Source organism: Hyaena hyaena, unplaced genomic scaffold, assembly GCF_003009895.1.
Source record: "Hyaena hyaena isolate Hyena2069 unplaced genomic scaffold, ASM300989v1 scaffold_22, whole genome shotgun sequence".
NCBI lineage: Eukaryota > Metazoa > Chordata > Mammalia > Carnivora > Hyaenidae > Hyaena > Hyaena hyaena.
In genome coordinates this window covers 5,438,796-5,452,632 of record NW_024080654.1, presented here as the reverse complement: position 1 = coordinate 5,452,632, position 13,837 = coordinate 5,438,796, and positions in this window count along the sequence as shown.

The window sequence follows — 13,837 nt, the reverse complement described above, 5'->3', positions numbered from 1 at the left end:
CTCAGCACCCACGGGGCGCACGCTGGTGACCAGGCTGGGGGCTGTGGCTTGACTAGAATCCATTTGCCCCGCGTCCCCTGCGGGGCACTGCCAGCCCCAGCGTGCCCCCCGCAACACCGTGCGCCCCCTCGCTCGCCCCAGGGGCAGACTTGAGCTGGGCGTGCTCGAGGTTTGAAAAGCAAACGTTCTTCTGAACCGTATGGGCTCATTATTCACTAGAACAGTAGTAACATAATGCATTTTCATTTACTTAGCCTTAAATATATGTAAATTAAAGGGTTTTCTTTTATTAAAAATAACAGGAAACTCACCACTGATGTGTTTTTGTTATTCTAAAAGAAGCAGTAGCAGAGGAAGGAGGCTTTAATGACATCTCACATTCAGATTTGTGTCTTGCTGCAGAAAGAGGGGCTCTCCGCCCCAGGCCCGAGCTCCCGATAAAGCCCTGCCCACTGGCGCCGCGCGCCACCTCCCCGCCGAACGCGCTCTCATTGTCTTAGGTTGTGATGGAGGAACGGTCGCCCCGGTTGGAAGCCTAATTGTCGCCAAGAAGGAGGACCAGAGTGCCGCTCTCCCGTCGGAGTGTGGAATCTGGGGGAAGGGGGACCCACGCGGAGAGTGAACCGAGCTTCATTAACTCAGGAGGGCAACGGCCCCGCCGCGACCCCCCGAAGAAAGGCCTGGCCCGTCAGGCCTCCCTCGCCAGCCCCGTGCCCTGAACCCACAAAGCCCTCAGCGGTCTCTCTGTCCTCCGGGCCTCCGCCCAAAACTCCCCCTGCCTACAGCCTGGCCTCAGGCCCCTCCGCCGGCTGCCTGGCTCAACTTCGTCCCTCTGGGACCTCCTGATCCTTTTCAACAGCGAGGCCCGTCGCTGGGCCCGTGAGCGCGGACCGCCCCCGCGTCAGCGGCCTGGGGCTGCAGGAACACGCTGCCACAATCCGTGGGGCCCTGCTCTCCCACGGCTCTGCGGGCCGGGTCCACGGCCAAGGTGGCAGCCGGGCCACACCAGCTGTCCCACCACCGCCGGAGCCGTGGACCGGGCCTCATCACTCGCACCGCTGCCTCAAGGTCACGTGGCCTCTGCCCGCGTCTGTGCCCGCACCTGCCCGTCCCTGCGTCTCTCTTCTGCAAGGATGCCGGTCATACCGGATCCACTCTACTCGATGCGGCCTCGTCTTAACTACCCGGCTCCAAGCAAGGTCACATCCTGAGGGCCCAGGAAGGACATGGACTGGGGGACACTTTCGACCCAGGGCCCACAGGTTCTGCCCTCTGCTGTCAGCCTTCAGCTGTGACTTCGCAGCCCTCAGGTCACTGGGCGCCCCGGCCCAGGCCTTTGCTCCTCCGTAACTGGCCAAGAGGCTCAGACACCCAGACACTCTGCTCTTTGTCTCGGGACAGCGCGTTTCGGGACTCGTGGGTTTGGGAGCAGCCCCGGACCACGTGCGGCTATAGCGGGGGAGCAGGTTCGTCCCCGGGAGCTGGTGGGACGCGGTCAGCAGGCGCCGCGAAGCCCGGCAGCGGGCTCTGCGCAGCCCCCTGTCTACGCAGCTCGGGCCCCCGGAGCCTCTTCCTGCAGAGCCCCCCCCCCCCCCGCCACGGAGCGCTAAGGTGGCTGAGAAGGGGGCCAGGACTGATCCCCAGGGCCAGGAGTCACAAACGTCCCATCCGCGTGATCCCCCTCACTCGCCACCCGCAGCCACGGGAAAGCCGGCTCCCACAGAGCACACGGCAAACCGCAGGTCAGGGGTGACCAGCCTGGGCGAGAGCGACGCGGGCCTCGCGGACCCTGCCCGCGGCATCGAAACATTCCAGAGAGCGGTGGGGCGGCCCTGAGGGATCCGCAGCCTGGGGTGCTTCGCCCACGCTCATCCTCACCTGCAGTAACGCCCGGAGCGGGGGGGGGGGACGCGGGGGGGACGCGGGGGGGACGCCGGGACAGCCCCAGGCAGCGGAGCGCTAGCTCACTGCCCCCGCACGCTCAGGGGGAAGGAGTGGCCCAGGACACACGGCCGGAGGATAAGGAGCTGCCTCCAGGGGGTGGCGTGCAGGGTCACGTGTCCCACGTGGCCCCTTCCGCACCAGACCCTCCAGGGGCTCAGCCTGTGTGCTCAGCCCACCGTTCCGTGTTCTAAGAGCACCTCACCGCAGGTCACTAGGTAGTCGTCTCTACGAGTCTCTCATTTCTACAAACCCTCCGGAAGCAGGGCAGACGCTAACACCTCGTGTCCTCACCCGTGACCTCTGTTGACGCATGTGCTTGGGGAAAAAGCTTCCAGAAGCCCTTCTTGCCGAGGCTCAGCCGGCGGGCAATGTGTCTCCTCCCATCAGCTTACCCTCCTTCCTGCAACGTCCCTCCGGCCTGAGGAGAAAGGGCGCGTTTGAGGGCAGGTGGGTGGGAGTCCGGGCAGGTGGCTGACGACGGCAGACTGTGACAGAAAGCGGCGGGAGGAAGGGTCAGGAGGGACACCTGGGATGTGGACCAGCTCAGTGCGTGCAGAGAAAGGGACCCACGGAGAAAATGACAGGGTCCAGATCCACCCCCTCCAGGATCCAAGTTAAAATTCCGCGTTATCACCACGTGTGCGAGAACCCCGGGAATGCCCTCCTGACGCTGCCCCGCAGAGCCCAGGGGGGACCCAGGGGGGAGCACACGGGATGCAGCAAGGCCCGTGGGGGGCACAAGTGCCCTCGAGCACCACAGCCCCCACCCCCCGCTCAGGGAGGGCCGAAGGCTCCCAGGTGAGACCCCTGCTCAACCACGGCCCCGTCTGCGCTGGGACAAGTGGCTCACGGCCCCAGTCACCACGGAGCGTGGCCTTGTTTGGAAGTAGGGTCTTTGCAGACGTGTGAGTTAAGATGAGGTTGTGCGCGGGCCCTGACCGTGACCCGTGTCCCTGGAGGAGGAAGGGGACACACAGACACACACCCTGAGGGAGCCGCCGCGTGACCACAGACGCGGAGACTGGAGCCATGCTTTCGGACGCTGCAAGAGGCAGCAGGGGTCCGACCCCACAGGCGTCGGAGGGACACTGTGACGCGGCCTCGCGGTTTCCAGAGCCGTAAGACAAGACGTTATTGTTTTCAGCGTCCGCTCTGTGGTGCTCTGCTACCGCCGCCCCGGGAGACCCTGTGTCCCCCCCAAGGTCACACACCCCGTGCTGCCTGGCCCTTCCCGGGCCGCAGTCCCAGGTACCCTTGGAGGGCCCCCACCCCCAGAGCTCCCCGGGGGATTGTCTGAGGTCTCAGCCCCGCCCCTCCCATCCTGCACGCGGACATCCCCCGCCGGTCCCTCCCCCAGAGAGGCCGCACCCCCCAAATGGCCGCAGCGGGACTGCGTGGCCTGAGGCATCCCACTAACATCACTCTGCCGTTTGCCACGACAACTTAGCGGAGCCTCAGCCCTGCACCTCGGCGCCCGCACGTGGCTCAGGGGGGCCAGGCGCTGGCCGCGGGTCCCCACTGCTCCATCGGGGGATGAAGCCCGGGCAAGTGTCGGCCTTTAAAACAAAATGCGCGGGAAAGCGGGGCCTCCCAGCGCCTTCGCTGCTCTACAGCCTCCAAGCCGGCGGCAGGACCGAGTCCCCAGGCACCTTTCCGGCAGGTTGTCAGAGCACCGGAGGCCGGCAGGGGGTCGGGTGCTTGGACCTGACGCCCCTTCCAGGAGGGAGGGGGAGGCCCTCCCCTCACTCATGAAGACGGTGGCCACGGGCACTGCTGCCCCTCGACTGCACGGCCGCCATCAGAGAGGCGGCCACACTGGGCAGGTGTGGGCTAGGTGGCCGGCCCCTCCAGGACCTCCGCGGGCGGAGGGTCATGCTTGAGCACAGTCACGGGAGGCACGGCAGCCTGAGACGCTGAACAGTTACAACCGCCGCCACCCACACCTCGGGAGACCCCACGGGGCTCCTCACGTGAATCTCCCACAGGTGCATTCACCCCCAAGGGACACAGGTGAGGCCTTGCACACGTCACCCAGCCCACCAGGGACCCTGAACGCCCACCATGGTCACGTGAAACCGCGGCCCAGACGTGACCACCGGAGGCTTCTCATCCAGCGTCAGACTTCCAGGTGGGCGGGCAAGCTCGGGGACAGCAGGGCGGCACACAGGTCACGATGGGGACATGCCGCCGGGGGCAGGCCGGGGACGTCAAGGGCCTGGCTGGGGTCATCCGGCCACTGTGCAGAGGCCTGGGGGAGAGGCGGGCGTCCAATCCTGTAGCCAAGTCCAGCCCCACTCCAGCAACTCCAGGCGAGGACGGCTGTGTTCTGCGAATTATTTCCCATGGTCTGGACCCGAGAGGCAGGACACCGCACACGCACACGTAAGATATCAGGCTGGATACACCAGCACCAGGCTCGAGAATGGGGCGAAACCTGTGAGCTCTAACCTTCCAGAAGTCAAACCAATCCTCTTCCCAATTCTTTCGCTGCCATGAGACGCCGAGTTGACAAGCACCTGTAACAACCACATCTGCAACTGTGCGATCCTCTGGGGAGACTGGGGACCGGCCACTTCCTCCTTCCCTACTGGGTCACCTCCAACCCGCCCCTGAAGTTTTCTACCACAAAAGAAATGGCCATTTTTTCCCTTATAAAACATCCTGTTAAGACAACGAGGAAACAACTGATCCAAATCAAAAGCCAACCAATCGCCAGTGGCAAGGGTGTCACGGTTTACTCCACGGCCCTGTAGCCACAAGCGTGGCCTTGCCCCCAGACGGCCCTGATTTCAGCAGCCCCTGTTGGCTGGCAGCCTGCCATGCGTCTCATCCGGGTTTGGGCCTAGATATTTGAAAGAATGCAGAGAAAGAGGAAGCCAGCGACTGCAAGTAGCCATTAGTCACCAAAACACGAAAAGTTTGTCCAAGAGAACGTGTCACCAAGGGCTCCGTGGGCACATGAGTGAGGCTGTGTGGGATGCTGCTGACGCAGGCCCAAGCCCCACCCATACACACTTTCTTTTTTGTTTTAACGTTTATTTTTGAGAGAGAGACAGAGTGTGAGTGGGAAAGAGGCAGAGAGAGGGAGCCACAGAATCCAAAGCAGGATCCAGGCTCCGAGCTGTCAGCACAGAGCCCGACCCGGGGCTCGAACCCACGAACCGTGAGATCATGACCTGAACCAAAGTTGGATGCTTAACCGATCGAGCCACCCAGGTGTCCCCACACTGTCTTATAAAAGAGAAACACGTGCATAAGCAAGATTCTTGAGAAACCTCTCTAAACACGCCCAAATAATGTGCGTGCAGACAGCATGCTCAGAGCTCCTGGCTGCCACTCTGGGCTTGCACACTCACACACACAGCTTCCTGAGTCTCCAAAACTCGTTCCTCTGAGCCTGGCTCCCTTTGCTGGGATTTCAAATTGGGGATCCCGTTGACAGTCCAGAAAGCCAGGCTGCACGGTGAAAAAATGAACCGAGGCTCATGTGGTTGCAGGTGTTCTAAAAGGACTCATCTGCCGTGGACTCCCCACCGCCCCCCTTCAAACGACCGCAGGTGAATGACTGCTATGCCGTGCTGCTTGGGAAGTGGCCGGTGGCCTTCACATAGTCCCTGCAAATTTCAGAGGGGACAAACGCGGCCGGCCGTGGACACCTAAGCTGGAGCACACACGTGCTTGCTATCTTACAGGTCAGGTGTTTGGCTGAGGAAGGATAAAGGACCAATATGAATTCTCCCCGTGTGTGTGACACAGGGGCACGTCCCTTTCAGCAGTTAGAGGGGTTGTTTTTACCCACGTTTCAGTCCGGAGCAGAGGGCAGGGGGCGGGCACAGCCTGAGGAGGAAGCATAAGGACGCACCTGCTCCCACGACCACAGCTAAGGAGGCTCGTGGCAGTTTTGTTCGTACAAACACAGCCCAGAAAGGCGACCCGTCCCCTTCTTGTTGAAGGTCACATCCGAGCCACCTCCTTCCCCGAACCTCATCTGATTCTGTCCTCTCTCTAGAGCTACTTCGTCCCAGACCCTGCCAGGGCCACTTGGCCGGCCGCGTGGGGCAGCAGACCTGTAGTGGTCCGGGGGCATCTGGCCGTGAGGTGGGCGGTTCTCACGGAGGGAGACAAAAGTGAAGGAACAGGCGGGCAGATGCCCACACTTGAGTGTTCTTGTCCCACGGGCCACGGGCGAAGCCCACGTCACGGGGTGAGTCTTGACAGGTCCCAGCCGGGCAGGAAGAGGCAAACACTCAGGTGTGAAGGCAGTAATAACAGCTGGAGGCCACGTGATGTGGGTCCCGGCAGGTGACCATGACGTGGCTCCCCTCGTGACTGGGCCCAGCTGAGCTGTCCAGAAGCCACTGATTTGTCTGGCACGGCGGCTGCGATGGCCTTGCCCGCTGAAAGACCGTCTGCAGGGGTCACGGCCTGCCCTCCCCGCTCCCGCCCCGTGGCCGTGGGTCCGTCTTCAGGCAGGGACCATGCCAGGCCGTGTGCTGCCCTGCGCTGGCAGCTCCCAGCCTGCCTGCCACCGAATCGCAGAGAGCCTTCCCCCAGCCGCTTCGGCTCAGAGGGCCCAGCAGCCCCCCGGGACTCGGAGTCGGGAGCACGGGGTTCTCGGCCAGGACGTCACGGAGAAAGAACCCCCGTCCTCCGACGGGGCGGCAAGCAGGGGCAACGTGCTCTTCCCAACCTGCGTTGTCCTCCCCCGCCCACAGCCTGGCGTGCTCCCCTCGCAAAGTGAAAACGTATTTATCCCGTGGTGGCTGCTGGGTTGGTTGTTGGTTTTTTGTTTTGTTTTGTTTTGTTTTTTTTTTGAATGGATGGGAACTCGTCCACCCTGCCATGAGGAATGCCAAAGAAATGCATAATTAAAAATGAAAAAAGAAAGTCTTCTAAAGGCTGTTTACTTGGGTGATGACGGACACAAACGCTCCTTTCTCCCCGCAGGGCCCACCCACAGAAAGCGGGGGAACAATGGTGCCGGGGCCCCGGGGGCACCAGACGCCCGGGGAGGCCCCGCCCGCGAGCATTCAGCTCCCACCGCGCCCGCCCCCTGCCAGGCCCGGCGCCCACGGCTCGGAGGCCCGGCCTCGGCCGCCGCCCCAGCCCCAGTGTTCACACGGCTCGGCAGGTCTCTCTTAAGTGTCACAAAAAGTGGAAAATCCGTAATATTTGAGCACAAAGGGCACCTGGCCGGGGAGAAAGGGCTCACTTTGCACACGTGTGAATACAGAGCACAAAGAGAAAGTTCCATGGTCACGTGGCCCTGGCCCCGCACAAACTTCGAAGAACCGCCGACGCTTCAGGGCACATTCCCGGAGGCTGTTTCCACCCGCCAACAGACAGATCCGTGTCAGGGTCGGCGGCTCTGGGTACGGAGCGTCTCCGTTATCCCAGCAAGAAAATAACAAGAGTTACATCCTTCTGCTCAGCTCTCACGGCTCGAGCTGCCTGAACCTCCAACCAGAACACAGTCACACCATAGTTTTACGGTATTTGATTAATGAGGGCAGGAAAATTGAAGTTTTTGCAATAAAACTAAAAAAAAAATCAACAGACTTTTATCGTTTTTTCCCTTATGATTTTAATTTAATGGCTCGTGTTTTCATTACTGCAGAGGCTGTACACTTTAGCTTGCAATTATGTCCCATCTGTGAAGCACTGTGTTATTACAGTTTATTCTAGTAGCTTTTCAATCACTTTTGAGTTGGGCTTTACAAGTATTCTTGCAGCAGGTGGGCTTCCTGGCACGAGCCCAGGAACACACAAAGCGCAAAGCTGGAGTTTAATGGCAGCATATGCGTGTGGCACACAGCACCAGCCTTTGCCATATGCCGCTAAGCAGCCTCTTCAGCCTGCCAGTCACTCTCCTTACTGACTACAGTCTCTAAGTAGTTTTCTGCCAGGGAAAAATATACCAAGGCAGCAAATCTCTCCAGTGCACCATCTTTATTACCGAGCCACCCTGTCATTAGCACACGCACAATGAACCTGTACTGGGGATGCATACCAATGAGGTGGCACGGAGCACTTCTGCTGCTTATCTCTATGGAAACGCCCCCCCCACCCCGCCCCCGGCGGCAGTGGACGGCAGGAATGTCCCCCACCCATATGTCACCTAGTTAACACTGTACACTGTGCTGTGAACCAAAATCCGCTCCGCCCTCACGGCAGCGGCGGGGAGAGAGAAAGGAAACAAGGGAGTCTCCGCGCCCGGGAGGCCTCCGCCTTCTCGAATCCGGATTCCGCACAGCCGTAGCACAGCACCGGCCGGAGCGATGTTTCCATCTATAAATAATGTTCTCCCTTTAGAGCTAGCGGGTGAGTTGAAGTAATCTGAAAGAAATTGCTTCATCCCATTAAAAAAAAAGAAAAGGAGATCAAACATTTTTTTTTTTTAATTAAAGAGGCCTTCACGTGGCAGAGGCTGGGATGGCCCCTACGGCCACAAGGCTCCGGGCCCTTCTCCACGCCAGTCTCACCTGCGCCCTACACAGAACGCACCTAAGGAGACAAAGACTCAGAATGTTTGTGCGGGAAGGATTTTCGCACCTGCGCACTGTGAACTTTGCAAGGACGTACGGACAAAATCTTTTGTTTTCTGTGTGTGTGTGTGTGTGTGTGTGTGTGTGTGTGTGTGTAACGAGGCAGAGAGGGACTCAGATTTTATTCTGCAGCTCACTCCGCACTCACCTCGGGGGCCCTGACCGCACGTGTCTGCGCTGCGGTTCGGGGCACTGGCGTCGCGGCGCTAACCATCGGCAGAGGACGCGCCATGGCTCTGCTCTGCTCTGCACCCCAGCAGCAGCTCTACCATGACTGGGGCCCTGAGCGCCGGCCCCCAAACACGGCCTCACCCCCTGAACTGGCTGCCCCTCCTCACTAGCTAATGGCCCCTCTGCACCCTCCTCCTCATGGTGCGTGTGCTGGACCGACTCTCTGCGCGGCCCGGGTCTCACCTGGCGGCAGAGGCCACCGCTCAGGCGGACCGTGCCAGAAGTGAGCGTGGCGCAGGAGTGCGCGCCCCCTTCTGTCACGCACGTTCCGGGGACCCCGGAGGAAGTGCAGAGCTCTTTAGAGTAAAACGGTGCAGCAGCCCTGAGCATCCTGGGAATCTAAATGAAGTAATATTTAAGGCACAAATACAGCGTTATTTTTTTCAGAACACTCATCAAAGATGAGACGCTGCGCAGTAGTCATGCTGCTACGTGGCGTGACAGACTGACTTCCGAACACAAAATCAACCAGACTTATGTCAGGGCTGGCGATATTCCCCAGGTACTATCACTTATAGAACATTTATTTTTTATTATAAAAGCAATTCTAGATATATGTGAAATTCACTGGATTCTAATGGGAATAATTTCCTCCTGCATAATGTGTCCCGATGGGAATCACACAACTCTTTGATTTTTGTTTTTAAGTTAAAGACATCAAGGGAAAAGAAAACTCCTTCACAAAGAGAAAGAGCAGAGCTCAGGCAACGCGGGGGAAGCCAGGAGGAGGGAAGCAGAGCCCGGAGAGGCTGAGTCAGTGCTAAGGGCCGCGACCCATTCTCCCCACGCTCCCCAAACACAGGAGGGGCAACCGTGAGTCCGGGGTGGGGCCGGGGGCGATCCGCTGTCGCCTGCTGGCTCCTGGGGAGATCTCCGTGGGAGATGGGAATTCTCATGAAGAACGCACATTCCCGGCCAGGATGCTACAATTTACCATAAAAGCCTGGAGAGCGTAAGAGACTCATATTTATGTTTAGCACATTTTCTTTCTTCTTGAAGCGGGCCTGCCCACTGCTCGTTTCTCAAAACGTCCTGGCCCTTGCCGCCCCGGTCGGGTCTTCTGGTCCGCCCCCCCCTCCGGGGAAGGACTTAATCTCCATCTGGAGCTCCCTCAGGCCACTGCCCGCATCACTCAGGCCAGCCCTTCCGCGACCCGAGGGGCTGGGCGGGACCCTTTCTGCTCCTGTGCGGGGGTCCTTCCTCGGCTCCTGGTCCCAGACCTCACGCTTTCCAGACGGCCGCCCTAGGACGCCTCTCCCCACGCGGCAGACACAGGTGGGCGCCACATGCAGCGCCCAGGGCCCCGGTCAGTGCACGGACACACGTTCAGCCATTGCACCAGCTGAGTCTCACCCAGGTTGCCCCTGAGACCCACTCACCCCAGCCAGGGCGGGCAGGGGGGGAGACGCTGCCAGCCTGACCAGGGGTCCATGCTCACGTGCCCAAGACAGGCACCCTTCCCTTTGACTAGTGTCCCGCCCCATCTGCCGAGCGTCTGCTGTGGCCGATCAGAGCCTGTGCCTCGGGGCCATGAAGCACCCTGAGCACCGTTCTCTGTCCACGCGTTTCCTCATGAGGCTGTTCCAGGTTGAACTGTGTCCCCCCAAAGACAGGGGAAAGCCCTCACCCGAACCTCAGAACGTGACCTCACTTGAAAATAGGGTCGTTACAGATGTAATTAGTTAAATGAGGTCACCCTGGAGGAGACCGGGCCCCTCATCCGACATGACTGGTGTCCTTATAAAAACAGGGACACTTGGATGCAGAAAGGAGATTCAGGGACAAGATGGCCAAATGAGGACAGAGGCTGAGCTCTGGGGGTCCCCAGAGCTGGAGACACAGGAAAGGGCCCTCCCAGAGCCTCCGGAGAGAGCGAGGCCCTTGCCAACCGGGGGCGGGTACTGCAGCCAACCGCTCACCCGCCTGACCTCCTCAAAGGTGCCCATTTACAGGGCTCTCTCCTCAGAAAGCCAGACCTGTGCTCACATGAGCAACAGCAGCAACAAAGATCCATACCAAAGCACTAACGTGGCAAGGCCAATTTTTATAATCTCTTACAGGTGTTGAAATATGTGTCCGTGAACAACCGATTTCATCTTTGGCGCAGAAGGCGGACGGGGACAGACCTGGTCAGGTCCCCCCAGGGCCGTCCACAGCCCCCAGGCCCGGCCCCTCCCTGCACAGGTGAAGGTCCGGCTTCCGTCCCTTGCAGTCACGCGACCCGGGAGGCGGAAAGCTGTGAACGAAGGCGAGCGCCCGTCTAGCCTGCTCTGTCCACACCCAGCCGGGAGGTAACCGCTCACAGTAAAGCAGCAGGCAGCTTGGCTTACTGTCCAGGTCAAAAGCCGCGGCAGGTTTTCTGTCGTGAGCGCCGGCGAGTGTGGGTCTGCCCTGACCTCGCCTGCGGGCGGCGGTGGCCTGCACTGTCCTTCCGGAACCTCTCCTGTGGCTTGTCTCCCGTGACCCTTCACCCCGGTCCCCCCGCCACCGCCCTTCCCAGCACCTTTCACGGTTCTGTCTGCTCCCCCTGCGTGGCCAGCTGCCCTCTCCTCCCCGGCTCCTCCACACACCCGTGGCCAAGCCACCGGCCCCCACCTCCCTTGCAGCTGGACTGGGACCTGCGGCTGCTGAGTCCACGAGGCCTCCCGCAGAGGCCCCAGACCTCCACTGTGCTCTCTGGCTGCAGGGGCTCGCGGGCTCCAGAGGAGACAGCCGTGCCACGGGTGGGAGGACCCAGACGGGCCCCGGGCCTCCCTTAGGAGACGTTGGGGGAGGGTGGCTGTCGGGAAGGCCCCCATCAGGCAGGTGCACGTGGGAAATAGGCGAAACCTCAGAGACTGGGTACGCCTGCTCACCATGGCCCTGTCCCGTGTCCCTCCTGAGCGTCTGCCCGCACACCCACCACTGGGAATCCCCGCTAGAACATTCTAGAGCACCTTGCACTCTCCCCGCTGAGCCAGTCTGCTCCTTGCTGGCTCCCCCTGTGGGAAGATGTTACCTCTCGCCTACACCGAAGCCAGGTGACAAGTCCTCCCTCTCCCCGGACCTCTGGCCTCCCTCGGGCCTGGCCTGCTGAGCCCAGGGAGGCACCCTCTTCCCTGGGCTTCCTGCCCCCTAGTGGGAAAGGATGCACATTTGATCCAAGCGGCGTTCTCGGGCTCCGAGAGCACTCAGGATGCGGCTCTGGGCGTGCGTGCGGCCCCACCAGCTCTCCGGCCTCCCTCCCTCCCTCGCAAGCAGGCTGCGGTCCCTGCTGGGCCGCCCTTGGACCCGGCTCAGCAGCCCTCCCTGCAGAGGCGCCGTGTGCCCTGAACACCCACTCAGCAGCGACCATGCTCACCAGACACACATGTGCTTCGCTCCTTCCCTGTCTCATCTGCAGCCACAGGCAGGGTCCGGAATGCAGGAAGGACCTGATCGATCGTGTTGACTGAAGGAGGGAGTGACGGGCACCATCAGCCCCGCCAAGGCCCGCCAGCCCCCAACCCGCAGAGCACCCCGCTGGGGAGTGCCCCTTCACCGCGTGGAGGCCCACCTCTCCCGGCCCCGCCCTGACACCACAGGACGCTCGCTGCCCTGCTGCTCAGAGCGCCCTCCTCACGGACACAGCGAAGGCTTCTCTGCTGCTTTAGTTCAGAGTCAGTTGGACACAGAAGGCCCTTCGAAGTTCGATAGAATGTTTGCCGGAATCATCGTTATCTTCACCATTAGGGCATCTGCGTTGTTTACAGTGAATCTCTGTAAAAGGTTTCAAACCTCTTGTGCCCTCCGACGTGGACGTTTCCGATGTGCCCGAGGGGTGATGCCGCCTTACAGGGAAAGGGGGACCTGACCCAACAGCTACAAGCAGCCTCATCAAACACCCTCCTCTTCATTATCACGCCTCGAACTGTCCCCGCCGCGTCTCACGGGGACGGGAACGGGCAGAAACGCAGGTGCACGTTTACAGGTGTGAACCACACCCCGGGAAGAAGGATGCTGGGCGGGTTCCCAGGGGGTCTTCCGGCTCCTTTGTTACTCAGAGTCAGAAGGCCTGGGACCAGGTGAGCAAGGTACGGCTGGCCACTCACCCAGGAGCCAGGTTTCACGATGGGAGCTTCGCATCTGGGGTCGGTCACAGGGGCTGGGACAGCGTTCAGTCTCAGAGCCACCTGCTGTCCCTCCAGGCGCCCCTCTCCCCACGTTCTGTGTCCCCACCAGGGACGTTCCTGGGGCCCCAGAGCCTGGGCTTCCACACAAAAGCCTGTCTTCCCAGGAAAAGCCGGCCTCTTCACACACATCACAGGTGCCTCTCGAGGTCCCATGTGGAGACGGCATCCGCGGCCCCCCGGCACCCCAAAGCCAGCCCCATGGCCCCCACACAAGAGTGATGGCGGATGGCCCTGCCGCAGACCCCCCTTGACGACACCCACCCAGAGTTTTGAATTCTTGGCTCGAAAAAGCCCAGGACATCACTAAAAGTATTTCTCAAGATTAAAATTGGCACATTTTCTTAGTAGAATTTTAAAATGTAGGAAAGAAACAGAAAGAGAATCTCTTGGGGCTCCTGGGGGGCTTGTCCTTTAAGCGTCCGACTTCGGCTCAGGTCATGATCTCACGGTTCGTGAGCCCGCGTTGAGCTCTGTGCTGACAGCTCAGAGCCCGGAGCTGCTTCAGAGTCTGTGTCTCCTTCTCTCTCTGCCCCCACCCCCCACTCACACTGTCTCTTTCTGCTCCTCCCCTGCTTGCTCGCTGTCTCTCTCTCTCAAAAAAAATTGAAAACAAAATAGAAGAGTATCTCCTTCCTCCTCCTCAGCAGAGATTTTAGATTCTTTAGGCTTAGATTATTACTAAACATCCTAAAACCTGACGCGGCGCTCTCTGCCGTGAAGTCCTGCAGCAGCTGCGGGCGGGGCGGGTGGGGGTCTCAGCTCACACGCTGTGTCTCAGGGCGGCTCTGTGACCCACCGACGCAGCCGTCGTGCCCGTGAAGGAGACGGGGCCCCCTCTGCCCGCACTTGCGTGGCCTCCTGGACCACCGCCCCGTGGCGTGACTCCGGAGCGGGAAGGCTCCCCAGAAGGCTCAGCGCCCCCCCGTCCTGCTCCTCCACCCTGAGCAGACCCTGTGCTACGGGCGT